Source organism: Rhinolophus sinicus, linkage group LG04 (assembly GCF_036562045.2).
Source record: "Rhinolophus sinicus isolate RSC01 linkage group LG04, ASM3656204v1, whole genome shotgun sequence".
In the NCBI taxonomy this organism is placed as follows: domain Eukaryota; kingdom Metazoa; phylum Chordata; class Mammalia; order Chiroptera; family Rhinolophidae; genus Rhinolophus; species Rhinolophus sinicus.
This window is the reverse complement of record NC_133754.1, coordinates 176,084,218-176,111,711: the sequence shown is the minus strand read 5'-3', so window position 1 is coordinate 176,111,711 and position 27,494 is coordinate 176,084,218. Positions and strand designations below refer to the sequence as shown.

The following is a 27,494-nucleotide window of genomic DNA, read 5'->3' as shown; positions in this document are numbered from 1 at the left end:
AAGTTAGGAATCCATTTCCTTTCCAAGGCTGTGTTTCCAGAACACTAATTTTATAGGATGATAGTAGGGATTTCTTAAAACTGAAATGAGTTCGGGGGAGCGGGGAGGGGGGGGGCACTGGTGCTGTACAGCCTAATAAGTTTGGGAACATTGAGTTAAACACAGTTTAACAGAATTTTCCTCAAAGGAAATCTCAGAGGCTGGATTATTCATCCAGTCTGCAAACTTATCTTTCCTCTTTTTATGACAACCTTGTGAATCTGTTACTGCATAGACAAACTTTGGCAAATGCCAAAGAGGGATGACATTCAAAATATTTAACGACTGTTACAGCCTGGACATTGTCCAATCAGTCTGGATAGCTGCCCATACCGAAAGCACAGGAGCCAGCAGCTGGTGGGGGCACACCACTGTGTCCTAATGGGAAGTGTACCCTGCAAGGCATTGGGACTCACCTCAGCCAGTCAAGGCTCTTGGAAGATGGGCAATTCATGGCCTGGGAAATGACCAAGCAGGCCCACTGTCCCAAGAAAAGAAGGACACCCATTTCCTGGAATGCTTTTTGGGCTGTCTAGGGTGCATGGATTGGAAATGAGTTTTGTCTGACTGATGCAACCCCTACCTAACCTGTAAGTTAAGTAGAAGTTGGGAGGCCTCAGCTCTCCCAGGAGTGGCTGTCTTCTAAGCTCCATTTTATTTTGAGTGGAGGCAGCATAGGTCATTGGAAGGAGTGCTGGACAGGAGCCAGAGGGACTGGGCTCTGCCTGGGATGCATGGTGACTAGAGGCCAGTTTCCATCCCTTGATGGGTTTCAGTTGTCTGTCTTTGTATTAGAGGGTGTGGGCTAGGTTATCAGATGCTCTTTCTGCTCTAACATCTTACAACTCCATCTTCTGGGCACCACTTAGGTTTGCTGATTCCCATTTTTAGTAAATAACTAGACTCCCCTCCCCCTTCAAGTAAAGACAATGCATGTTTGTTCCTTACCTGACAGAGGATGCTGCTACAAAGATAAAGACCCCTGACTTTCAAATTCCATGTCTGTCTGACTTTCTTCCATGCTTGATACACTGCCAGGAGTGGAGTGGGGGAATGTATCTTTAATATTTATTAAAGGGCTCCAAATCTCTAATCTTCCCACTTTGATCCTGTTAAATATTCTAAACTCCTTTTTCATTTAAACATGTTTGACTGGTGTAATCATGGGCTGACTTGCTTCCTTAGCTTTCTCTGCATCTTCTCTAGTGAGCTGGGTAAGTAAGGACGCGGCTTATGGGAGATGTTTAATGCTTCTGTCAATTCCATTTCTACTTTGTCCAAGTTGAAGCAATCTAACTGTCCCCCACCCCCTCAAACAAGCAAACAAAAAAACACAAAAAAACCACCACTGAGATTGATGCTCAGGGAATTATCACAAAGGAATCCAAGCTATTTATTTGAAGGTATCTGTTGCCATATTATTTATAAGGGTGCAGTATTGGAGATATACTTACCGTATACTACAAAGAAGATGTTTTAGTCAATTATATCAAAATAATCATTTTATGCAGTTACTGAAATTTTAGTCCAGACTATGACATAGAATTTTACAGAAACTCTAGGGCTATAATTACATATAATCCACAAGTTCCTGTGTACTGGATGGAGGGGAATGTGGACAGATAAGCATGGTTGATTCATTAGGGTAGTAGAATTATGGGAATATGGAGATCATTTTTTTTTTTCCTGTTGGTTTCTGTTATTTTGGATGCAACATTGTTTATACAATATATAAGACATGGGAAATCATGTTCCATAAAGTGGAATGAGCATTGATGTTAGAACCAGACAAATCAACATTCAGACCCAGATTTTTGTTACTTCTCTATGTAGGAATTTGGGCAAATCTCTTATTGTTGCAGAGGCCAGTGTGTGGAAAGCAAGTTCTTTCCTTCTTTTAAAGTCAAGTCAAGTAAAATTAAGTGACGCTACGAGATTATTATAAAAGCATCTAGTATTGTAAAGCCAGAGTTTGACCTTGGCTCTCTCCTGACCATCTATATTTTAAAGCTACCCTGTTCTAGAATTAGTAGGAAACACTACAGCATTGTTGTAGGTTTGAACACCAGTTCCTCCACGTCTTATCTCTGTGACCCTGGGCTAGGGACCTCCCGGAGCTGTCGTTTTGTCCTTTGTTTTGGGTTTCACGTGGTTAGTGAGCATCATTCCTCTTTTTCTTGCCTGAGTTCAGAACCAACTAAGAGACACCTGAGTCAGAAAGATTGCGATCAGAATATTACCTTTATTCCTGTTCTTAAAGCTGTACCTTAAAGCTATACCTTAAAGCTGTTCAGAGAAGGCGACAAGGATGCATAGCAGCAGTGGGTTTCCTCCTCCAGATTTTCTCTGATCGGCCTCAGCTGTGAGCAGCACTGTCCAACCACAGGGGCTCCAGCCCCACAGGAGAACAGAATACAGACCTGTGCAGCTGGCAGATACCAAGAGAAACAAGACTTGCTGACGTAGCTCCCTCTTCCAAATGTGCCTTTAGACATTCAGCGGGATTGTGCATATTATTTATTATTTATTTATATTTAAGCATAGTTGGTATACAATCTTGTATTAGTTACATTCGTTTCAGGGGTGCAGTATAGTGATTCGACATTTTTATACCTTACAGTGTGGTCACCTGTGGGGGCAGAGCCCCAGAAAGTAGTTTACAGGCTCTCAGCCTCACGTGGAGGAGTGCTGGCTCGGGTAGTGGATGGCCGTCAGCTGTGGCTGATTGGCTGTCAGCTGTAGCCAGTTAGCCAATTAGCCGCTAATATAACTGCTGCGGCTACAAAGGAGAGCCGAGGAGAGTGGAGAGTGAAAGAGAGTCGTCGGTGGGTTGCAGACAAAACGGACAGCAGGCCGCACGTCCAGTGAACCCAGCCTCCAGTGAGACCGTAGTGGTATGACTCCCCTGCCTATGGCTCCGTGGGTGTTCCTTTTTGGCCTCGCCATGTCCTGTGTTATGTGGGGAGCGGGACCAGAGACCCTGCAGGCCGCCCCGCACGACATCACCCCACTACGATGGGGGGATTGTTGGAAAGGGTAAGGGGAATGCAGTCAATAATATTGTGATAGGTCCATGTTATTTTTTTTAAACAGTAGCTGGCATATAATTAGGGTTCAATAAATAGGGGTTTCTACTGTCCCTCCACTAGCTTCCTCAGGTAAAACCCTCCTGGATGTCTCCATGGATGAATTACCAGACCAGTGTAGCCACAGGAGAGGAACATGGCATGGGCTCTAGAGCACATGGCCTCTGAAACCGGAATGATCTGGGTATGAATCCTGGCCCCACCACTTCCTGGTTGCATGACCTTGGCAATTTCCTTAACCTGTGTGTATCTTAGTTTCTCCATCTGTAAAATGGGGATAGGAGTAGTAACTACTCGTGGGTCTTTATGGGAATTAAATAGGCTAATACTTGTAGATCACTTAGAGTAGTCTCTGGCACTTAGTAAAAAATTTTGCTAAATATAAATAAGTAATGAAGACCTAGGCTATAGGGCCTTCCCACCTCACAGCAAATCAGTGGATGCAGGGCACAGTGATGACATACTAGACCATCTCTATTAATGAGCATATTGGAGGGATTTCTCATTCCTCCTAAATCTTCCATCCCTTTACATTTTGTGGGGAAAAAAAGAACTCCGTGGCTGGCAAAGGAAATGATTCTGAGTTCAACTGCCCTCATTAGTACATGCAGTTTGAGACTCTGGGTCCACAGCCGTCTTTCTCCCTCCCACCACCCTAAATTTCTTGGTTAAATTCCCAACAAGATGAGTACTATTTATAATTTGGCCCTAACTGCAGCCCAGCAGGGGAACATGTTAATGAGCTCATTAATTAATTAGCTCGCATTTGCATAGTGCTTAAGCATTTGCAAAGCCCTTTCGGATTCATTATTTCATTTTATAATCACAATACCCCAGTGAGGAACAAGGCGGGGTTATCCAGATTTTCAGACAAGGATACTCTGGTCCTGTGAGGTTAACTGCTCAGTCTCAGAAAACTAGTTCTGTGTCAGAGCTGGGATCAAACTCAGCTCTCCACTCATTATGGGCAGGGACTGTAGACTTTTCCAGATTCTCATTTAAATTCTAGCTCCAATCTATACTAGTTGTGTGATCTTAATCAAGTTACTCAGCCTCTGTAAGTTTCCTCATCTGTAAAACAATGTGAAAAATATTGTCAACCCCGTTAGGATGAATATAGATGTTACCCAAAATAATATGCAGAAAGCACACACTATGGCGGCTTGGTCAGTGGTGCGGCTGTTACTAGACAGAATGACAATAAGCTTCCATTAAGTATAACGTGGTGTGGGCTATGGAAGCATCACACTCAGAGTGCAATGGGAGAAGGAAGCAGGAGGAAGTTGCAGCCACTTTATGGGGGGTGGGGGGGATTGGGAAAGTCTTCTCCGAGGCATGGGAGTTGAACTTTGACAAGTGAATATAAATTTTTCCAGGCAGAGAAAGATGAAAGAAAATTCCAGAGGACAGAACCGATTGACCCAAATCACAGTGTGGTAGACTTAATTGCTATCTGTAGGAAAGGACAGCAGTCTGGCTGGGGTGATGGCAGAAGGTATCCAGTGGTGAAGGTGACGATGGATGTGTTGATATGGACATATCATAAGATACCTAGTGATGGAGGTGATGGTGGGGGTGTGAGTGTAGGGATGGCATAGGGAATGCTTCGTTGTTGAGATGGTGGTGGTGTTACCACAGACTCAAAGGGGTCCACTTGCCTGCACGCATCCAAGCAAAAAACAACAACAACAACAACAACAACAACAAAACACACCACACACAAGCAGGAGTTTGCAGCAAAGGAAGTAAGGGTTTATTTAAGGAGTTGGAGCCAAGTCCAAAGACACAGGTGAGCTAGTGGTCTCAAAAACCTGGCTCTCCATGGCCTCTAGTGACTAGGTTATATAAGGGAAAAATCATTCATCATGGTTGCTTTGGGAGTTGGGGCAGGGGGCTCCACTGATTGGTCGGGGCTAAGGCAGGGGGCAATCGATCATGGCTTCAGGACCTGGTGTCAGTCATAGCATTGTTCCCAGGGGACACAGTCCGTGGGGCTGTTCTGCTCTCATGAGTCCAGAGCTGAAACATAACTGAGGCCAAAGTGTTAGCTTTGTCCTATTAACCCCTCACTCACTGTTTGGGGTTTAGTAATTATATCCTGATCATGCTTGATAGACCTGAAGCTTTATTTTTAAATGATTTTGGTGTTGACCAGAACTTAATGTCCCAAGGACTTAATGATTAAAAGGGGTGGACATATAGTATAGGTACAGAAGGAGGGTCTGGGGAAAGAATGCAAGTGAGTCATAGTTCCATCAGACTAAACAAAGCGGGCCTGGACTAAAGCAGAATGCATGCTAAAAAAAAAAGAAGTTCACAAGTACGGTTACAGTGGGAGTGTGGGCCTAGGGGTGGATAGACTCTAGTGACAAAAATGGCCCGCATGGCAAGGATTAAATTGCGAAGGTCTCGGAGTCCATGACAGTAGGTCTATACTTTTATGGGAAATCATATGAATGATGCTTATCTATTTTTTTGTAAGAAGAGAAAACAATTTTATCTGATCCTTGTTTCAGAAAGATTACACTGACGGCAAGTGCATGGGATGGGTTGAAAATGAATCTTTCTATCATAGAAACAATATTCCTAGCTTATCCTGGAATAGCTTTTAAAGAACATGTTTTCTTTTTCTTTTTCCCTCTCTTCCTCCCTGACCCCCTTCCTCCCCTCTTCCTTCCTTCCTTCCTTTTAAATTTCACACTATTTTCCAAGGATCTGTTTGATATCTAGGCCTCCTGGGTAAGGTTTACAAATGTAGACTTGAAAACACAGAATGTCTTTCCATCACCAAAATGCTTCGATTTATAAATTCATAGAAATTTAGACCAGCATGGGACCTTAGAGACCTCTAATTCCAAATTCTCATGGGACAACTTGGGTAACAAGAGTCTTTGCATGTTTTCCCCAGGCCTCTGCCTCTGTACACATGTGAATTGGAGACTCAGACTTGGAGTTACCTGGCTACCCAGGGACAAATCACACCCATGGATCACCAACTAGAAGATACATGAAAGGCATTAGAGCCTATGCATCCCAACATCTCCTACTATAAAATAGTCCCTGGGCAGGTAAGTTTGAGGAATGCTACATATCAAAGCCCTAAATCTGTCACACTCCCAGCACACATGCATGCATGTACTTGCACGTGTACATGCACACACACACACACACACACACACACACACTTTTATACTTTGAACAGTCACAATTCACACTGGAATATTAATGGCTCTGCAGGAAAAACAATGAAAACAGTAATAAAAATGGAACTTTAACACAGTGTTTCCAAAACTTAATCGACCATAGAAACAATATCATTTTTTTTTTAAGAATATTTTTTTACATCCCACTTTGGGACATTAGTCAATCCAGTCTCTCAGAATCAGATAAGATCAGTTTGCTGGAGCTACAGAAATAGTCGCTGCTAAAGCTCAGACTAGGATCCAGGTTCAATGCCTGGATAGTCTCATTTTTGTTAAAAATATTCTAAGTTCTGAGTCTCCTGGCCTGAGTCTCTATTATAAAGATATATTTGGGAGAGTATCAGGCCTCACGCAAACACAGCTATCTATCAGTTACGACTGTATAAATTGCTGGAGAGTTTTTCTCTCTCTAAGTAACTGATCTGTATTGAGACTCTCTTGTTATCAAATGTCTTAAGGAGTGAGGATTTTATTTCTATCTCATCTTCTCACCTGTTTCTTGCATTCGTAGTTTATGTTTTGTCCAAACAAATTATTCTTTCAGAGGATGGACTACTGGTTTGATTTTTTTTTTTTTTTTTTAGTAACGTGTTGTTTGTGTTTTAGTAAAGTCCAGGGGAGGAGTTCAAAAATAGTTTGCCCTTTTTGAAAACAAAGGTATAATGGGAACGTCACCACTTTCTTCTCTAATTTTGAGTACAATCAATAGACACAACGTGGACATCAGTAGTTTGGCAGAGACAGGCTGGATGTTAACCAATTCCACTTCTTCTTGGACACAAGGGAAGACTACATTTCCCAGCCTCCCTTGAAGTTCATTTGGGACCATGTAATTTGGTTCTGGCCAATAGGACGTGGGATTGAAGTGATTGTACTCAACTTTTAGTCTGGATCCTAAAATCTTCTATGCAATTTTCCTTTCTCTCTTCTCTTGGTGCCCATGAAGGTCTTGTGTTGAAGATGGAGGCCCTCCTGGGTGGAAATTCCTGAGTCAGTTTTGGAGGAGAGCCACCAAGAGAGTTACCCAACCTGTACACACGGTGGCTAAACAAGGAGAGGACATTTGCAGTGTGAAACCACTGAAATTCCAGAGTTTATTACTTACTTCAGCCGAGACTAGTCAATTCTGACTAATACAAGTAGCACGCCACTGACTTTGATTTTCCCTAACAGATTTGATTCACTAACAGTATAGCCTATTGGAAGAAAGCATTTATTCCTTGAACTCCAAACATTTGTACAGCACCTCACAAAGAGTTCCTTGTCTCTTCACTGCCTTGAGCCTTCTAACACCCCTTGAGGAAAATCAAGAGATGTTCATCATGCCTAATTTATAGGTGCAGCAGGCATGGTTAAAGATAATTGTTCAAAATAAGCAGCTCAGTGTCTCATCTCAATTCTCAACTCAGGCTTTCTATATCCAACTCCAGTACTCACTCACCACACACTTTCTGAAAACTGGAATGATGGCAAAACCAGCCTGGGACATCCAGAATGGCTCATTTAAAATTATCTGGATTATGAATCTAGGAGGAATTTAATTGTCACAACTTTAGAGCCAATGGCATTTGCAAGCTAAGGAAAACAAAATTATTCTAACCAATTTCTTGTATTTCACTTTTCCTGCTAGTTATACATTATTTTCCTATATTTTTAGTGTTACTCTAGAAATTATTCTAAGGTATTTTTGCCTTATTTAAAGACTAGTATGTTTGTACTTCTTCATTTCCTGGAAAATTCAAGGACCTTAGATCACTTTACTTACTGTTACTCATTTCACTCCTAGTCCTGTTTCATTGTGTGTTCTCACTTTATACATATTAAACCTCAAAAAGCATTATTATTGTTATTATTACTCTTGTTTTATGCTGTTAATGTTTGTATAGATTTACCCCTATCTATGCTTCAAGGGTTTAATAGGTATACTTTTCTTTCAGCCTGAAGTATATCCTTTAGTATTTTCTATAGCGAAGATCTACTGTTGAATTATTTAAGTTTTGTTTATCTGAAGTTATTATTTTGCTTTCATCTTTTTCACTGGATATAGAATTTTAGATTGACAGCTATTTTCTTTTAGTCTTTGAAGATATTCCATTTTCTTCTAGTCTCAATTACTTCGGCGGAGAGGTCAGCTGTAATTCTTATTGATGTTTCTTTGAAGATAATATGCATTTATTTCCCACTGACTGCTTTATGTCTTTTTCTTTGGATTACTTGTCTGCATGTGGTTTCCTTTGTGTTTATGCTGATGGGGTTCGTGACTTGATGTCATTGATCAGCTTAGATACTTCTCAGTCATTATTATTATTATTTTTAAAGATTTTATTGGGGAAGGGGAACAGGACTTTATTGGGGAACAGTGTGTACTTCCAGGACTTTTGTCCAAGTCAAGTTGTCCTTTCAATCTTAGTTGTGGAGGGCGCAGCTCAGCTCCAGGTCCAGTTGCCGTTGTTAATTGCAGGGGGCGCAGCCCACCATCCCTTGTGGGAGTCGAGGAATCGAACTGGCAACCTTGTGGTTGAAAGCCCGTACTCCAACCAATTGAGCCATCTGGGAGGCAGTGCAGCTCAGCTCAAGGACCGTGTTCAATCTTAGTTACAGGGGGCGCTGCCCACCATCCCTTGTGGGACTCAAGGAATCAAACTGGCAACCTTGTGGTTGAGAGCCCCACTGGCCCATGTGGGAATCGAACCGGCAGCCTTTGGAGTTAGGAGCATGGAGCTCCAACCGCCTGAGCCACCGGGCCGGCCCCTCGGTCATTATTTTTTTAAATATTATTTCTATCTATTCTCTCTTTCCTCTTCTTTTAGGACTCAAAATGTATATAATTTGTCATACCTTTTCAGGATGTCTCATTGTGTCTCACTTTCTTTTCTATTGTTTTGTCTCTTTGTGCCTTAGGCTAGATATTTTCATCTGTCGTGTCTTCCAGTTCAACAGTTCTCTCTTGTGCTCTCTCTAGTCTCTGTTAACCTATCCATTGTGTTCCAATTTCAGTTACTGTGTTTTGCCATTCTAGAATTCCCATTTGATTCCATTTAATGGCTTTAGTCCTCTGCTGAAATTATCCATCTTGGCATCAAATTTCTTAAAGGTATAGATCTTCTAGAAAGGATTTATATTTGCTTCTGATAGACAGTTAGATTTGAGGAAGATTAAACAAACTGAATCAGAGATTGAGCTAGTTTGAAGCTGGGTTTTAGTATTTTTAAGAGCTTTTTTTTTTTCAATTATAGTTGACATTCAATATTATATTATATTTATTTCAGGTGTACAGTATAATAGTTAAACATTTATATAATTTAAAAAGCGATCCGCCTGACTAGTCTAATACCCTCCTGGCACTATACATAGTTATTGCCGTATTATTGACTATATTCCCTATGCTTTGCATTACATCCCCATGACTGTTTTGTGACTACCAATTTGTACTTCTTAATCCCTTCACATTTTCACCCTGGCCCCCAAACCCCTCTCCCATCTATCACCCCAATAAATATAGTGCTCATCTGATACATACATAGTTATTACAATATTACTGACTATATTCCTTATGTTACACCCTACATCCCATGACGACTGTGCAACAGCCAATTTGTGCTTAATCCCTGCCCCTTTCTCACCCACCCCCAAACCATCTCCAATCTGGCAACCATCAAAATGTTCTCTGTATCTATGTGATTTTTTTTCTGTTTATTTTTTATTTTTATTTTTTATTTTGTCCTTTAGATTCCACATATAAGAGAAATCACATTACATCAGTCTTTCTCTGTCTCACATACTCCACTCAGCACAATACTCTCCAAGTCCATCCAAGAGGCTGCAGATGGAAAAACCCATTCCCTTGCATGGCCAAGCAATATGCCATTGTATATACTCGTATGTACCACCTCCTCTGTATCCAGTCATCCACCGATGGATACCCAGGCTGCTTTTACATCTTGGCCATTGTGAACAATGCTGCAGTGAGCATATGGATCTACACATCCCCTCCAAGTAGCATTTTGGTTTTTTTTCATATAAATACCCAAAAGTGGGATTACTGGGTCCTTCTTTGTTTCTTGTTATAGGCTTTGTTTTAAAGTCTATTTTGTCTGGCATAAGTATTGCTACCTCAGCTTTTTTGTTTGTTTGTTTCCATTTTCATGAAATGTCTTTTCCCCATCCCTTTACTGTCAGTCTGTGTGTGTCTTTTTATCTGAAGTGAGTCTCTTGCAGGCAGCATATGAGTATGTAAAGATCTTATTTTCTTATCCATTCAGCTACCCTGTTTTTTGATTGGAGAATTTAATTCATTTACATTTAAAGTAATTGTTGATAGATATGCAGTTATTGCCATTTTATTATTCATATTATTTATTTATTTATTTGTCTTAATGAAGTTTCTCTAAAGTTCCTTGTAATACAGGTTTGATGGTGAGGAACTCCTTTAGCTTTTTCTTATCTGGGAAGCTCTTTATCTGTCCTTCGATATTAAATGATAGCTTTGCTTGGCAATGTAATCTTGGTTATAGATCCTTGCTTTCTCATCACTTTGAATATTTCCTTCCAATCCCTTCTGGCCTGCAGTTGCTGTTGAGAAATGAGCTGATAGTCTGTCTTATGGGAGTTCCCTTGTAGGTAGCTAACTGTCTTTCTCTTGTTACTTAGATACTTTCTTTGTCTTTAACCTTTGGTGTTCTAACTATGATGTGTCTTGGTGTGGGCCTGTTTGGGTTCATTTTGTTTGGGACTCTCTGAGTTTCCTTGGCTTGTATGTCTATTTCTTTTACCAGGGTAAGGAAGTTTTTCATCATTATTTCTTCAAATAGGTTTTCAATTTTTTGCTCTCTCTCGTCTCCTTCTGGTACCCCCTATGATGCAAATGTTGGAATGCTTGATGTTGTCCCAGAGGCCCCTTAGACTATCCTCATTTTTAAAAAATTTTTTTTATTTTGGATTCTTTTTCTTGTTGCTGTTCTATTTGGGTGTTTTCTGCTACCCTGTATTCCAAATTGCTGATTTGATTCTCTGCTTCATCTAATCTACTGTTGATTTCCTCTAATGTATTCTTCATTTCAGTTATTGTATTTTGTATTTCTGGCTGCTTCTTTTTCATGTTTTATATCTCCATTTTTATATGTCTTATCTCGTTGTTCAAGTTTTCACCTAGATCACTGAGCATCCTTATAACCACTGTTTTGAACTCTGCATCTGGTAGTTTCTTATCTCAATTTTGTTTAGTTCTTTTTCTGGAGCTTTGTTCCATTCTTTTATTTGGGACATATTTCTTTGTCTCCCCATTTTGGCTGCCTCCCTGTGTTTGTTTCTATGTGTTAGGCTGCTCTGTGTCCCAGTCTTAGTAGAGTGGCCTCATGTAGTAGGTGTCCTGTGGGGCCCAGTGGTGTAGTCTCCCTAGTCACTACAGCTGGGTGCTCCAGGTGTGGCCCTTGTTTGGGTTGTGTGTCCCTTGTGTGGGTTATAGTTGAGTCTTGGTTGCTGTTGGCATGTTAATGGGGGGGGGGGATTGAGCCTCAGTCTAATTGATTGTGAATTCTGGACATCACTACAGGGGAGGAGCTGTGGTACAGAAGCTGAACCTACAGAGCACAGTATGCTTTAGTAGGGCTCTGGTGCCTGCCCAGTCTGCCCTTTGGGTGTGTTGTTTTTGGAGATGGCCAGGTGATGCTTTGGCTTAGTCCAAAGCTGGCCCCAGGGCTTCCTGGGAGAAAACCTGCTGCAGGTCAAATTTAGCTGCAGCCTGGGGCCACCTGGCATGAACCACAAAGCAATCCACAGATGGCTGCCACACACACTAGGCTTGGAGGTGTCTTGAGAGGCCAAGCTATGAACCGAAGCCAACTGTCAGTAGAGCCGGGCTTAGGGTTGCTTAACCAGAGCTTTGGGACACACCAAAGCCAGATGCTGCTTGTTTGAGTTTTATGAACCTTTGAGAGCTTTTAGGAAAGTCCACCACATGAGCCAAGACAGACCATTTGTATGGAAAAGCTACTGGAAGCGGCTTGGGTTGGCTGAAATTTGGGTGGCACAGGGTTTGAGGCAATCACCAGGGTGGGGTGAACAAATGGTGTTAGCCAGGTTCATGGAGACTTAGATATGGTGGCTACCTGCCTCTGCAGACTGGGGGAGGGCTCAACAAAGAAACAATTGCTTTTTTCAGCTCCCCTGTCTGGGAGAAAGCTGTTCCTCCAGCCCTCGCCCTGCAGCCAGACCACTCAGTTCCTCCCCTGGTGACTTTCAAGCTACTGCTCCAGCACTGGAACTCAAAGAGAGTTTGTTCATCAGTAGGTAAGTCCATGCACAGGCCCTTTAAGAGGAGCACCTGGAACTCCAGCCGCTCTCTGTTTCACTCAGCCACAATCTCTGCTGGTTTTCACAGCCAGAAGTTATGGGACGTCTCTCCCTGGCACTGAAACTCTGGACTCTTTTGAGCTCATCTGGGGGGTATCTTTGCAGCTGAGATATCCCTCCTGATTTGTAATGGTCACATGAGGGTGTGGGACCAGCCCATTTCGCATCTCTGCCTTTCCTATCAGTTTCAAGGTGGCTTCTTCTGTATGTCCTTACTTGTAGAGCTTCACTTCAGCTAGATTTCAGGCAATTCTCACTGATGGTTGTTCTGTAGATTAGTTGTAATTTTGATATGGTTGTGAGAGGAGGTAAGCACAGAGTTTACCTACTCCACCATCTTGACTGGAAAATCATGTGATTTTTTAAATATATTTTTTTATAATTGATCTAATTTTCTGGTTGTTCTCCATGGGGTTGTTGGTCTAAAACAAATTAGTCCACCATCGCCAGGAGCAGAATTCCCCTGCTAAGCAGTTTCTGGTAAATCTTTAGATTTCTTTCATTTAGTCATTTTCTTTTGCAGAGTCTCTGGTTGCATTTAAATGTAAATGTGTATGTTCACAACAAATTGGGTACTTATGGCCCCAGAATAGAATTTCTGAGGATTGGTATAATTAAGGGAATACATTGGCCCTTAAAACAACAAGAATATAACATAGTTCAAAAAAATGTTTCGGATCTGGGAAAGTAAAATGAACTTGGGAATATGAGAGGCAGAATCATAAGCTCAATATTGGAGTCTTGGTCTAACCCATGTCTGCCAGGTGTTCTTCCACTCTCCCCTTAGAAACCATCTCCTTACTTAGTGAAAAGGAGCCAGACTTGCCTTTTCACTTGGTATGGAGATTGGAAACATTCATTAAGAAATACATCATGCTAGAATTTAAAGAGATGAAGGATGGAATAAATGGAAGGGAAGCAATGGCTTTGGTTGCTACCTTCCAGACACAGAACTTAAAGAGTATCAACTGAGACATTTTAGTATAAACATGGTAGTATGACTTTCATAACAGCATCAAATACTAAGGAAATAAAACCTAGTCTTCAGAGTCTATGAGAACATGAGCTTTGGCTACTTTTCTTTCATAATACATATCCAGTGCTAACATCATGCCTGACACGTGGTGGGTTCTCATCATATTTTATGCAAGGAACAATGGTTGAAACTTGGAACCCTATAGTGTTTTAACCTTTTTTAAAGCTGGCAGTAGAAATTTTATACATTACCAGTTTAACATTCTTATTTTACAAATAAGGAAACTGTGGTTCATATTTGTTGGGTTATTGCTGAAATCAGTTTATCATAGCAAACAATAAAATCCTTATGACTTAGACTTTGTCATAAAGTTACAAATATAAAAATAGGTACACAGTACTCTAGGTACATAAGTACAACAGGTTCTGGAATAATGTTGTTTTATTCAACTTTGTTTTGTTATAACCTTGATGAGATTCGTTAGGAACTTAACTCTTATTTATATCAATGAGCCTATGGTAAAATTGGTTTCATTGTACATCATTTCACTTAAAGTTGCAGAACCTGTCAACAATGTTGAAGACTTACTGTATACGGAAACACAAATAGACACCCATGCATGTAATTTTACCTAAGAACCTTGGTGCAGGACACTAGGAGTTGTTGAAAGAAACTTTAAGTAAATCATCCAGGAGGTAGAGTGAGCTATATCCCATAATGTGGAAGATTATAAGAGTGAACTCTTCTATATCTCTATCTATCTATCTATCTATCTATCTATCTATCTATCTATCTATCTATCTATCTATCTATCTATATTTTTTTTGGAATGGGTTTAAGTGATGTAGCACAGGCAAACCCTGTATTCCCGTATTGGATGGTTGCCTTCCATTGTTTTGCTAACACTGTCTCTATCTCTGCCTTTCAAGGGAGAATTATCTTCTGTCAGTGTTTGGCTATTGCTATTTAAGTGCATGGAAACTTGGGCTTAAAAAAAGAAGACTATATTTAAGTCAAATGCCAAGCCTTATTTTTGAAATAGAAATTCCTATTGTTGTCTGAGATAGTTATCAAAATATGACTCGGAACAAAGTAATTTTATTTCCCCCAGTGCCCTATAAGTTCCTATCAGTAGTGGGTTAAGACTGACTTTTTATTTTTCTTTATTAGATTCTCTATAGAGAAAAAATAAAACCCCTCATTTTTAAATTGTAATAAATGACGCTTTGCTGACACGTTATCTGCTGACATCAGTGCAGCACCCTGGCTAATTTGGAGTGGAGTTGTTTTGCAACAATTTAGAACATAGCTTGGAAATTAGCGATTCAGCAAGCCTACATTAAAATTAACTTGATAAAGTATACATTAGCATCCTTGACAACTTCTCTGAGCACAGACTTTAATAGATTAGTGTATGGGGGGCTTGGCCAGTAAAATTAAAACCTCCCTCTATGCGATGAAGAGAGGAATTCTCCATCTCACCCTCCCACACTATGGGACTAAACCCTTCAGCTATCGGCACAGTACATCAAATTTAAGAGTCTTTAAATATTAAATATCAGTGTGCACCATGGAATGTAATAAACCCACTTTTCAAATAATGTTTCATTCCCCGACATCAAAATGTGTGAGGAGTTTTCTTTTAAATATACTGTAGAAGTTAATTAAGTTCACTCAAGTTTATTGCACGGATTCACTAAGCCTACACTGGGATATTTACGACCCACCCAGAATGCAACTCAGTGAAACTTTTGATATGTTGATAAGTGATAAGGATGTCATTTGAGGTTTATTTTTTAATAATAATTTAATTGTCATTGTAAAATGCCTCATAGTTAGGACAGATTAAATTGCCACCAAAACCATTACTAAAATTCATAACCTCTATAAATGTAAAGTGTTTGCTGCTGTGTCATAAATAACGGCACTTGTTCCAGGAAAATGAGGTCCCTGAAATAAATTAAGAAAACCAAAACATATAAATGCATTAGATTGCAACAATTTCTGGTCGCTGATGGGAATGCAGCTGAGTGGGGAGGTGAATTCTTTTACTGAGCTAGGATTACTTATGATTTCAATAAATCTTGGGTCCTGGAGGATTTCTACCTTGGTGTTTTTTGTTTGTTTGTTTGTTTTTGTTTTTGTTTTTGACCTTATTGGAACATTAGGAGGGTGCTTCCTCTCCTGACTGAGGAGGAGAAGAAGAATCTGGGAACTTTAGAAGAAATCACATCATTAGCAAGGTGACCTTGTCCACTTGCATGGTCTTCTTGAGTTTCATTTCTCGTCTGCAAAATGGGATCATGTTTTCCAATTGATTTGAGGACAGGGAGTCAAGCTGGGTTTCCTCATGGGGTCCTTTCTGTTTTAATATCAACTAGACTTGTCTGCATAGTCACCTTCCTTAGGAAGAATTTTCTGATTTCTCAAGTAAGACTGGACCTTCTCTCTCTGTCATTCATCTAATGATGTTTATCATGTTTCTGTTATTACCGTGTTTCCCCAAAAATAAGACCTAGCCCTACCATCATAACTTTTACTCCAAAAGACGCATTAGAGCTGATTGTCTGGCTAGGTCTTATTTTCGGAGAAACACAGTATGTGCTCAGAGACTGGTTTTGCTCATCAGGGTAGGAGCCACTTAAGGTCAGAGTCTGTGCTGTTCATCTTTGTATCTGCTGTACCACCAGACATATGCTAGATGCACAATTGACCTTAATGGGATATATATATATATATCTCAATATATCATTTGGTATATTTGAAAAAGAATGTTTTCATATATTTAAGGGGAGTGCACAAAACTGTCTTAAATTCTCTAATTTCACCTTTTTGACATAAGGCAATTCAGTGTCAGGGGCAAGGCTGAGCTGGTATTGGAATGGTTGCTTGTAGGAATCGCTGGGGAAGGAAAGGAGTGGCTGATTTATCCACAGAACTGGCATCTGTCTTAAACATATTGAACTGATAAGCAATGCAGCTGCTATGGAACTCACACAGAGAAGTAAACATGGAGGCCATATGTAATTCATTCTCTGCTAATTAGAAATTGAAAAAATATTATAGGAGAAGCAGGAAGGGTTTCAAGACACGGATCACTCGAGGCATGTAGCAGTTGAGAGGTTTGGTGCTCATCCTGGCTAAGACGTGTTACTTGGGATGATATCTGTTCTTGAAAGAACGCTAGGGTTTTATGCAGTGGGAAAAAAGAACCAACACCGAGTTGAGAGCTAAAAGATTTGGATTACATTCCTGACTCTGCCACTTTTTTTCTCTGTGACTTTGAGCAAATGACTTTCTATCTAGGCCTCAGTTTCCTCACATATGAAACAAAGGGGATTGTGATTGTCCACATCTTTCCTTCCATATCACATAGACCATGACTCATCTCTGGATGGCCAGATGGTCAAGGCGATGGGGGAACTGTCAGGTCAGAGATGTGGAGAGCTGCAATTTCCATTTTTGGGAAAATGGAATATGAGGTCATCAAAGTCAGGGGGTGAGGATGGCCCAGACTTTCCACTTCCTCATAGCTGAGTGCTTATTATTCTTTTGAAGTCAGAAGCAAACTAGAGAATGATTGGAAACTTGCAAGACACTCAGGATAAAAGGAGACTGAGAAAGTTCAACTTCCTGACCCTTACAGCCAATTACATACATAGCCTCCAAGTTGGGTGTCCCCACTGCATTTAACAACCCAGCAGGAAGTGGCCCTGGAGAGACTTCATAATTCCTCTCTCAGACATGAAATAAAACACAAGGTTCCTTATTATGAATTGAAAACTTAGGGACAGTAACCAGAAAAAAAAAAGTTATAAAAATTCTTTCCTTTTTAATAGAACTTTTTGTTTGTATTGTAAATTAATGTAACTGTCACTTTAAAAGAGAATACAGAATAAAATCCTAATAAAGTTGGATAGCATTGCAGGGGTGGTGAATAAATTGAGAGGATATCTGATTAGATTTCAAATGCCGCTTTTTAATTTGTGGGCCTTCTCTTCTCCCAGTTTATTAGATGTGCTGGTTCAGAGTGAATTTCCTGGGCTAAAAGGGGCTGCATCTCACTTACAATTCCATATTAACTAGTAGATCACAGAGATACTGTTTAGCATTTGTGTAGGTTCTGTTTCTGCAAGTGTTTTGACTTATTAAGTCAATTCCCTTGAGAAAGTCAAGGAGAAGTTTTAGCCAAGAATCTGAGGCCTAGAGAGTTGAAGTAAATGGGATCACACAACAAATTGAGAGTTGGGCCAGTTCCTGCGTTGTGTCTGTCAGAGCTGGTCCAGAAGCTGGACGGTGGAGCTGGACACTCACTTATATACCTGATCAGGCAGGACACGCAATAAATGCTGATTGAGTTGCAGGTTCTGCCAGTGTTAGGGTATAGAAACATCGTTTACTAGGAGCTTTTTAAAAGCAGAGAGACCCACATAACACCTTACAATTGAGACTTTGCTAATCCCGTCCTCACATCTCTTCAGAGCCACCCAACGACCAGGAGCCTTGGGAGGGAGACTTCTTCATAACTCATGGAAAACATACCTGCCAGCAGAGTCAGGCTATCAGGGGTAATTCTGACTTAGCCGTGCAGTACTGGGTGGCCTGGGGCAAGTCCCCCCTTTGCTCTCATCCCCATTGTTCTCTTTTGGACCAAATCCAGTGTATTCCACCCAACACCAGCCCAAAGAGATGCTTCTTGATAATGGCTGTGTGGTTAAGTATGTTTGATAAAGATGTGACCCACACCCACCTCTAAGAGATGCACAGAATACTAATACTCCGGTATGTTAAAGGCTCTGAACAGGCCTGACGTAAAGAACTCTGTTGAATATTAAGTCATTGCTACCAAATTGTGTCTGATTTAAGGACTCTGTTTCCGAGAAAAGCGCATTGGCATCCTTTAGATATTTTGTGGCGCATTCTTTGGCAGATATCAGACGAGACGATCTCAAAGAACCCTTCCAGCTCTAATGTTAGTGTTTGTAAGTGACAATTTCTTTTTTACATATGAGAAAATCTGAGACTCAGAACAAATAACCAAATCAAAGTGACACCTGAACAGGTAGTTAAACACCTCTTTTAAAATCTTAATATGAGTTCCTTTCTTTGGCAGCCTTTATCCTACAAACTGTGGGGACTCACATGGTCTGTGTATTCCACATGACCACATTTATGGTGAAAACTGTAATCCAACGTCTGATAGGTCCAAGGCTTCCTCCAAGAGCCTTCACGGAGGAAGGCCATCTTGGAAATAGGATAGGATGAGGGCAAGGATGGCTGCCAGAGTTAGGATGGAAGGCAGCCCTGAGGCAGAGCAGACTCTCCCAGGCTGAGTTAGGGAGAGTTTTTGTACACGTATCTCTGTTGTGACTCTTTCTGCATTTTCTTTTTAAGTTATGTATTTCAAACATATATATTCGCTAGAAATCCCTTTTGAATTCAGTGTTCCTAGTATAGTATCTGGGACATAGTTGGTACTCAGCATCATTTTGACACTGGATGAGGGAAGGAAGGAAGGAAGGAAGGAAGGAAGGAAGGAAGGAAGGAAGGAAGGAAGGAAGGAAAGAAGAAATGGTGGAAGGGAGGGAGGGAGGGAAGGAGGGTGGGAGGGAGGGGATGGAAAGAAGGAAGGAAAGAATGAATCAAATGCTAATTGAAACTAGACATTTTAAAGCTATGTCTCCACTGTCCCTGCTTTATGGAACAGGACTAAAGAATCCTTGGCAGAGAATCTGAGCCCAAGCTAACTTCTTTTATCTCATGTGTCCGCCTCTGGATCCCACAGTCTTCTGTTATTTTTCCAGGTTTGTTTTTAACTTTACCTGCAGCCATATTTTACCTTGGAGATCTTTTCCATTAACACAACACATCGATCCTAAGAACAGACAAGGTGTTTCTTGGCTGTGTCTTCTTCTTTTCTAAGGAAGGATTTATTTGTTTTTAAGTAATTGAAGCTACCCAAAACAATTTTCTGATGGGATGGCATTTTGTCAGAAAATGATACTGCGTACCAGGAATATGGTGATTAGTGAAAGGAAGAGGAAGGAGAAGAATTGGAATGCAAACTCAGTCTTGGAGGTAAGGGAAGGATTGGTGATGGAAATGGGAGCTAAACTGAGATCTGGAGAATAAATAGGAGTTAGCAATGGTCAGTGGAAGTGCTTCAGACAGAAAGCACAGCAGGTGAAACGCCTGGATGTGAGAAAAAACAACAACAAGCTACATTTGGGAAACTGAAAGGTGTTCTGTATGGCTGGAGTGGAGCCAGTGAGGGAGGAGGTGAGAAGGAGGTGGCTGGAGCTCTGAGCCCTGAGCAGATAACGGGATGAAATGCATGCCATGTTGAGTGTATTGGTGGGCGATGGTGGGGGCACTGGAGAGTTTCAAGCAGGTATATGATGAGAACAGATCGGCACTTTAGAACAGATTGACCAGGTCTCCATTCTGGCCACAGAGGGGAGAATAGGTTAAGGCAAGATGAAACTCAAGGAGCCTAATTGGGAGCTTGCTATGGTCATTGAAGAAATGGTTGCTTCATGAGCTAGGATAGTGACAGTGGGAATAATAATAATAAACTGTTTGGCTTTGAAGTTTGTTTTTTTTTGAAGTTGAATCAATTTGATGATTAAATGTGAGAGATGAGTAAGAAAGATAGATGAATTAAATATGAGTTCCACTTTTGTGGTCTGCCAACCAGGTGAGAATTGATAGCTATCATTCATTGATAATGGAAAAACAAGGAGTAGGCTTTGAATGTTGGCAGTTGCATGAGCTGGGACCTAAGTCATAGGTTCTTTTCCTTTTCAAAACTGTTTGCCAAGGACTGTCACCACTTATTTGTTTAATGAATTTACAGTCAGTATACAAAGTGTGATGTATAAATTTTCTTTTTAGATTCCATAGGTAGAAAAGAACCCATTTATTCAACTGTAAAGCTATCTACAAATGGGTTGGTGGGATCTAGCCAATTCAAGCAAAGCATTAGCAATATTTTGAAACAACTAATGGTTCATCATGTTTTATAAGTGAGGTCACTTGTACCTTTGGGCAGTAGAATAAACAAAATAAAAAAGCTTTAGAAAGTACTTGTGAACTATTTGGATTGTACGTACTTTTGGTGAGTTGGAAAAGCAGTGGAATAACTGCTGCTTCAGTATTTTACTTCACAACTAGTACTGGTTTCAGGGAGGGACTCCTTAACCCAAGTGGAAATGGGTTGTTTGAAATGCATTTGGACAAGGGTGACCAGAAGGCTGAAGGAATTCAGAGTTGGTGACATAAGGCACCACTGAAGCAATTTGCAATATTTTCTCTTGGAAAATAGAAGCTACAGAGAGGGAGGAATATGTGTTCACAAACGTACAGGCGACTTTTGCAGGAAGGGCATGGTTGAGGTAAAGTGGTGGGAAAAATTGTGTTGTAACGTTGGACACGGATGGGCTCCTAGCTCAGACATTAAGTGAGTTGTGTGACCTTGGCAAGTCCTTCAACTACCCCGAGGCCAGTTTCTTCATCTATAAAATGGAGATAATAATTACTTCCATTGCAAAGCTGAATTAGATAATAAGGAGAATGTGATCACTTGTCAACTCCATAATTTTATACTTCTACCTCATTAATCTAATTTATGTCATCTATCTGTCTTCTGACCTCATTGCAAACACCCTTATGACATCTTATAGTATTTATGATTCAGTCCTACCCTAGCTGAGCTCTTGGCCTCTTGTCTTGCTCTCTCCAACCACCAACTATGCTGTTCACAGAATGATCTTTCTAAATTCCAAATATGATCACATTTTCCACTGGTTAAAAATCCTCCAATAGCTCCCTTTTAGCGATACAGGAAAGTCCAAGCTCCTTGGTATATGTTCCAAGTCGCTAAATGATCTGGTCCCTCAACTTATTGTTCAAACCACTGATTTGGGCTTCTGCCATATAAAATTATGTGTGATTCCCCAGATTTGACTAGTATTTTTCAGATCACTATGCTTTTGCTCCAGTTTCTCCCTTTACTTGACATTTCTTTATTCCTTCTCTTTTCCCCTTTCACACCGACATCAAATACTGTGGTGGCGTGCTGGTTCACCACACCCACTTCATTTTACTCCTGGGGGACTACATTTCCCAGCCTCCTCTGCATTTACACAGGGTCATGTGATTGAATTCTAGCCAATAGAATGTGCAGGTAAGGTGGCTAGAAATATGTCAGGACCCTAAAGCCTTCTATGGAAACCTCACTAAAATTCTCTCTTCCTTGTCCATGGACAGAATGAAGGTAAGTTAGAGGAGAACTCTAAGGCTTTAGAAGATGGTAGAGTCTTTCAATGGAAGGTGTTTGGGCTCTTGAATGATTATATGGAGACCAGACCCTGGTCAGCCATCAACGAACTATGAGGGGAGTAAGTGGTAAACCTTTATCAAGCCAATCAGATTTGAGGGTGATTTGTACAGCTTTTAGCCAGGTTTAAATAATTATACCTACTCGGCTTTCAAAGGGTCACTGATTGGGCACAAATTCCTGATCTAACACCTTCCCCAACTGTTGCAAGTCTCTCAGCCCCTCTACATCTTGCTTTTCCCATTTGCCCATTGGTGATAACAATATCTTCTAGTTTATGGTGTTGACGGATGGTTAAATGAGATAACCTATGCAAAGCATCCAGACCAGAGTGAATACAGAACTCATACCAGCTTTCATTAGGATCTCTAATATCATTCCACCTTTGAGACTCTGGGTAATGATTTTCAAAACTCAGAGCCAGCAATCCTGAGATATGGCCTTAAGTGTTTTCCCCACAGTTCTGATGAAACAGTTTTAGAACATAGGCTGTAAGAAATCCACGGAATGTTAGCGAATACAAAAATCATCTGGAATGCCTTCCATAAAATCAGTCTGATGAAAAGACAGTTTCCTTTGAGTGACCATTAGGGTGTGACCTTCGAGGAGAAGCTGAAGCAGCATTTATGAGGAAGAGCCAGGGACTGATGACAAACATCATGAGACCAAGTTTTATTGTTATCTTTAGTCTGCTCAAAACTTTGTCACTGAAATAACACAGACCACTAACCATCTGTTCCCTAACAGCCATAATGCATGCGTTTCATGCTCTTCAAATCTAGTTCTTAAAAAATCATCAAGTTTGCAAAGTTGTTCCAAGAAATTCCTACCTGCTAATTGTATCCAGCGTTACTATTTGTTGTATATTCTTCCAACACTTATTGGGATGTTTTGCTAGCTGTCCAACCAAGGCTGTAATTAACTCAGTTTCCATGGTATCATGGAAAGGATGTGGCCTTTGGCATAAGGCAGACTTGTTTGGAATCCTGGGTCCATCCCTTATTATCTATTTGAAATTGAGCCTCAGTGTCACTACCTACAAAATGGAGGTAATGATATACATATCTTGCTATATATTTTTTTAATAATTTGAGATAATTAATGCAGAATAGCTCGCACATGATAAGCACCTGATAAATAATGATATTATGATAAGCACCTAATATATTATGATATTATGATAATGGTATTATGATACCAAATATATAGATATGTATAGATAGATATTTTTTCTCTTCTATTTAGATTATAGAGGGAAATGCTAAGATGACTAAATATTACAAGGCTTGCGCTATAAACAATTATGCAGTGTTTTATCTACAATATCTTCAAAATACTTCAGAACAATATTCTGTGTGTTAAGTGTTTCAATATGAATACCAGTATACGCTTTCCTTTTACTTATTCCCCAAGAAAAACAGGCTGAGTTGGCTTATGTATGAGTTAGGCACTGGATTTAGCTACGAGTTGCAGAGATTCAAAAAGTAGTGGTTTAAATTAAGTTATTGTCTTCCACGTAAAAGAAGTCTGGAAACAGATGGTTTTCATGGCTGGTATGATGGCTCCAAGGTGTGTTCAAGGATGTAGGCTTCCGTTCTTCCACTTTCCCATCTTAGGTATTAATTTCATCTTCAGGCAACTCCATGATGTCTAGGTCTTCAACAGTTACATTCATAACGTAAGTTGTAAAAACTGGAAAGGCAGAAGGGCTGAAAGGACAGCCCGCAAAATGAATCAGCTCTCCTTAGGTAGCCTCTCTGGAAGTTCCATGTGACATTCACTTGCATCTAATGGGTAGAACTTGACTGCATGGCTACAAATAGCTGCAAGGGAGTCTAAGACATGTCGGCTTTTATTTCTGGGTGTCAAAGTTCCAAACTAAAAAGTTGGGTTTCTGTTACTAAAAAGAAATAAGAGAAGGCATGTTGGGGGGATATGGTGAACAAGACCGGAAGACACTGGAAGCATAATTCCAACTAGACACTGGAAGCATAAACAGTTGTTAAGAGATTTTAACCCGTAAAATCTGATTCATAAAGACTCCTCAGAGCAGAGGGTTGAATGGGATGCTAGCCATGAGTAAGGACCCTGGGGAAAGAGTGCCATGATTTGGTGGGTGCAGGTTGGAAATGGGTGACAGCAGTCACTCATTATGGGTTTGCTATCCTTGACTTACTTAACCCAGAGCAGTAATGGGATTCAAGCCCGAGTGCTATTAGAAGAGTATTTTCACACAATAAGGATGGCAAATATTTGTGTTTTTTGCTACATTTTGAAGAATGCCTTCCAAATCATTTTCTTATTTGATCCCCCAGGCCCTCAGAAACATGGAATGGGCAGGGATTATTACCATCTGCATTTGGAAGTTGAGAAAATAAACTCAGTTGGGTGAAGCAAAATGCATAAGGTCACATAGTTATCAAGAGGCAGAGCTGGGATTTAAACTTCAGCCTCCTGATGGTAAGGGTGGAGCCATTTATATTGGATTTGGCAAACACTTAGAAGCAGTGTGGCTTTGGGGTCAGACAAAGGTGGGTTGGAATCCATGCTCTACCCTCGTGAGATCTTTTTGGTTTTAAATGTAGTGGTAATCACTGTATTGTTTTGTTTTGGTATGCAGTTCTATGAGCGTTAATACATGCATAGGTTCTTGTAAACACTGCCCTCAACAGGATATAGTGCACTGCAGACGTCTCAAATAGTCCCCTAGTCTGGGCCCTTGGTAGGCCCTACTGTGAAACTACCGGGGTATTTCTGCCTGTGTTGCTACTGATAAAAGTGACAATGAGGAGCAGACTCAGATATCTGAGGGTATGGTAGGTACACTGGTGAGGAAGGTTTCTCTGAAAGTCACAGAGAATGCCAATAGTGATGGCCGAGGCCAAAGGATACCGCTTTTCTCACCTCACGAGAAGTCTAAAGGTAGAGGGGTGGCACATGCTCCTGGCCCACTTCTCTGTGAGGCTCTTGGCTCCATATATTGGCTTCATTCTCAGAATGTTAACAGAATGCTATAGAGGTTCCTCCAGGTGTGACTTGCAAACATAATGTATCCAGAGGCATAAAGGTGCTGTCTTCTGCCCTTTCCTTCCTAGGAATAAAGTATCCTTGTCTAGAAGCCCCAGAGTAGAACATCCTTCTCATTATTAATGACCAATTTTGGGTCACATGCCTCTCGATTAACTAATCCTGGGCAAAGGGAATAGGATTCCCCTGATTGGCTTATGCAGCATGGATACAGCAAGTAGGCCTGGGATGTTGCCAATTTCTCATAAAGCCCTGGATTGGATAGTGGGTTCTGTTAAGTTGTGGGGAGTGGTGTTATGGATAAAGCATATCAAAAAACAGGAAATTTACAGGAGGAATCCTGCTGACAGCTCACTTCCCCTTGCCTGAGACCATTGCACCCCTCTCCAACAGGAGTCTTGCATCATGTTAGAGAGTGTGTGTGTGTGTTTGAGAGAGAGAGAGTGAGAAAGAGACAGAGAGAGACAGAGAACTAACTACTGGAAATATTATATGGCAGGTATGTTGCCCTATAGTGACAATAGTATCTTGTTTTTTTTCAATTGGAAATAAAATAAAAATTCCACCAAAAATACATTAGTTGCAAATCTCTGTATCTCTCTATTTTGCATTTCCAGTAAGACAATGCTTCCAAATCCAAGCAAGATCAGAAAGAAATAATTAGTCGATCTGGATAAAATAATATAATTTATTCAAGTATTTCCTTTTTCACTGTGTAAGTTGCAGGATAAAGTAGCTGTATAATCAGTGCCTAAGTGACTCATCTGAGAGGCTGAAAGTTGTTTTTGTTTCATTTTTTATTAGGACTTTCCAGTCGCTGGTTGGTAGGAGGCAAACATTTCCAATAAGTTTTAAAACAATGGTTTATGGGTTTTCATTTAGTGCTGACAAAGGATGGGCACAAAGCAGTAAAATGTCTTAACAGAGGTCAACTAGCAAGTCAACATCAGCTCTAGGACTGGGGTAGTTATCTTGATTCACAATCCATTTAATCTAGTCCATTCTCTTGGTCACTTTCACAGGGTGTTCCTCAACACGAGGGCTCCTGGAGGACACAAGCTATGTCTCATTCACCTCTGTGTCCCCAAGCATTGCCTACCGATCGGCTCTGGTCCATAGTAAGTGCTCAGTGGACAGAGGCTGACTGAACGTATTAATGTCAGTAGCTGTTCCTGGTACTTAGGATTCCATGTTTGTATCGTCCTCAGTGTGTCTTTGTATAAATCAAAATACATTTATTTTCCACATCTGTTCTTTTCACTGGGTCTGCCTCAGGTAATATAGAAAGTGAAAGCAATGGGAGATCTTGCTATTTGATCTCAACAAATAGGGAAATAAATGCTTTTTTATGTGGCAGGGTAACGTACAGCTTACCAACCATTTATGCTGATAGGGTAACTGAAGGAAGGGATTGAGTGATCTTGCCCAAGGCCACAATGGCCCCAGAATTTCAGTTAACTCAAGAAGCGTGTTCTGTTATCAGTGCTTTGTGGTACTGTTTGAGATACCAAGAAAAGTTTTCAACTAAAGGATGCATTCTGCCTATTGATGCTTGAAATTTCACCATGAGTATTTGGTTTCTTTACACTAAGTTTCGATGTCAAATATAATTTGACATTATATTTACATAACACTTTTGAGTTTACAAACTACTTTATGCATGATCTCATTTGATCCTCACAGCAGCCAGGGAGAAATGGGCAGGGCAGGCATAATTAACCCAGTCTTGCAGATGAGGAGACCAAAGCTCAGAAAGGCTAAATAACTTGGGAAACCAAGGGGCCTTGAAAGCTACGAGGATGTTGGCTGCAAAGTAACTAGCCTTTTGTTCACTGCCCCCCAAACCCTGTGAAACTTTCCTGTCTCTGCTAGTTGGAATTAATTCTTCCATGATTTGTGTGGTAGTGCATCTGACAGATCCTGTTACAGCATTTGACTGGTTCTGCTTTGTTTTTTATAGTATCCCAATTCTTCTAGGGAACTTGAAGTTAGTCTGGTCCAAACAGAGCTCTGCTGCTTGAATTCCATCTGTGTCATCCTTTCCAAGGAGTTAGCTAGGCTCCTTGAATGCTTCCACTGATAGGGATCTCACTACCTGTCAAGGCAGCCTACTTCTCTTAGCAGCCGTCTTATAAAATTCTCCATTTTAGATAGGTTTCTGCCTTCCTGGGAGAATGTGAGCACTTTATGGACAAGCCTGGGTGCCCTAATGCAAATATTTTTGAAATACAAAGTACAAGCCATTGGTCTGGCCCCTCATAAACTGGATGCATATCATAACTGAGTGTAAGGAGATGCGAGATATGAAAGCATAATAATATACGGAACAGCCAGCAGCAGGGAGATATAAACTAACTGGCTGCAGGGAGATAACAGCTAAGCTAAGTCAGGGGGAAAACAGGGATCTTGTTTTTTACTGGAAAGGTGCAAAGGCCAGAATGATTGGCTGGAGGCAGCAAAACGTGGTAAGAAAG

At 40.7% G+C, this 27,494-nt stretch overlaps 1 long non-coding RNA gene across 1 annotated transcript in view; it reads left to right on the top strand.

The window, feature by feature from the left end:
• The first annotated feature begins 6,039 nt into the window (after positions 1–6,039).
• Positions 6,040–27,494, top strand: part of LOC141571362 (uncharacterized) — a 234,387-nt gene continuing 212,932 nt past the window's right edge. Inside the window, exons 1-2 of the long non-coding RNA XR_012496120.1 lie at positions 6,040–6,193; positions 12,489–12,616. This is a non-coding gene — a long non-coding RNA (uncharacterized LOC141571362). The remainder of the gene's footprint in view (positions 6,194–12,488; positions 12,617–27,494) is intronic.